Source organism: Bidens hawaiensis, unplaced genomic scaffold (assembly GCF_021521415.1).
Source record: "Bidens hawaiensis isolate Kalapana, Puna unplaced genomic scaffold, B.hawaiensis_p1.1 tig00026621_1, whole genome shotgun sequence".
NCBI lineage: Eukaryota > Viridiplantae > Streptophyta > Magnoliopsida > Asterales > Asteraceae > Bidens > Bidens hawaiensis.
In genome coordinates, this window is record NW_027505076.1 from 128,358 (window position 1) to 129,885 (window position 1,528).

General features: G+C 31.7%; 1 long non-coding RNA gene across 2 annotated transcripts; it reads left to right on the forward strand.

The window, feature by feature from the left end:
- The first annotated feature begins 336 nt into the window (after positions 1–336).
- On the forward strand, positions 337–1,213 carry LOC143610527 (uncharacterized). 2 transcript variants are annotated; one of them, XR_013149608.1, is made up of 4 exons: positions 337–563; positions 661–769; positions 843–959; positions 1,035–1,213. It is a non-coding gene; the product is annotated as an uncharacterized LOC143610527 (long non-coding RNA). The 2 variants fall into 2 exon arrangements; XR_013149607.1 differs by having other exon boundaries at positions 661–959.
- The last annotated feature ends 315 nt before the right edge of the window (positions 1,214–1,528 follow it).

Here is a 1,528-nt window from a genome sequence, read left to right on the forward strand (position 1 = left end):
ATAGCAAAAAGTCATCTTCAAGAAGGTACCCCCCATATTATATCTTGAATGTACTACATGTTAATTGGGATTGTCCTTTTTACTTTTTTAAAGCTTGTGCTTGGATTTTCAGCCCGAGCATTTTTCGATACCTTTCGTGAGGATCATGAGATGATGCATTCACGTGATCTCAAAAAGTTAGCTGGTGTTCCTTGTCCGTCTCATCTGGATGTTAGTTATCTGATACCTTAAACTTCTCAATTGTGCTAATTGTTTAAAAGTTAAAAACACTTTCATTATGTCCGAATAAATCCTTCTTTCATGAATACACAGGAGATGGAGTTTGCTCATAGGCAGAGCAAAGTGAATATAAAGATATGTCAGGTAATACCAAAATCAAGGTTTTGTTCTAATATGCAGCTGATGTTATGTACTTAGCAAATTTGTTATAAATTTATGTTAAAACAAGTTTTTGTAAATTATTATTCTTGTGCAGTATTCTTATGAACTTCTTCTGCAATATCTGCACAACACTAAGTCGATTACGATGCTTGGTATTATCAATGAGCACATAAATTTTCAAGGTGATTTCTTATTTTCTTATTACAAATTAATATTTACTTTTGTTTCCATTCTAAAATTGAGTCCATTTTCTAATTAAACTTGTAACTGTTTTAACAGTTTCTCCTGGACAACCTAGCTCAATTTCTGATGATGCTGAAGCCTTTTCACTTGTTGGAAGTGGTCAAGATGCTGCTAACCTAATAAATCAAAAAGAAATACATTGGGGGTTGGTCAATTTATGGTCAATTTGCAAATAGTATAGCATAATAGAGTTAAATGATTATTATTGACGCTAAAAGGTTTTACAATTGCTTGAAGATACAATAGAAGATCGGCTTGATAAAGCAGGCGGTTTGCTCTCAGATTCAGAAAAGACAGAAGGTGATGCCAAAGAAGGGGAGTTGGATGAAAATAAGGTATTTATTTGCATTTTAGCATATAAATTGTTTTCTTTTTGTAAATTAGATATATGCGCTGTGTTTATGGTTCAGAAAAAATCAGCAGAGGGTGGAAAGCAAGGTGGGCCCCTCAAGAAGTTAAAGAAGGACAAGGTTGGTGCTGCAACAAGGAAAGGTGCTAAAGGGGAGGGTGACAAGTCAGCAACTCCTCCACGTGTCAAACCAGAGCTTACTTTGCCCACAATGTATGTTTTTTTCTTTTGTCAAATTTTTATATTTGCTATTTTTTAGAGTTTTTTCTCAAAAGAGTGTTAGAGGGAAAAAATATTTATCAAAATGGTGTTCCTCAAAAGTATTTACCAAATTAGTGTTTTTTTAAATGCAACTTGATTTTCTCACTTCTAATCTTTAAAGTTTAAATGACATTTAACTTTAATAAAACAAACTAATTTTAATACTTTTATAAAAAGTTATTAAATAGTCTGTATGTTTTTTTTAATTTATGGGCCTCATAATTACGAAGATTCTTTATCATATTAATATTATTATTATTAGACTATCAAAATTAGAAATTCGCATAACAAGGT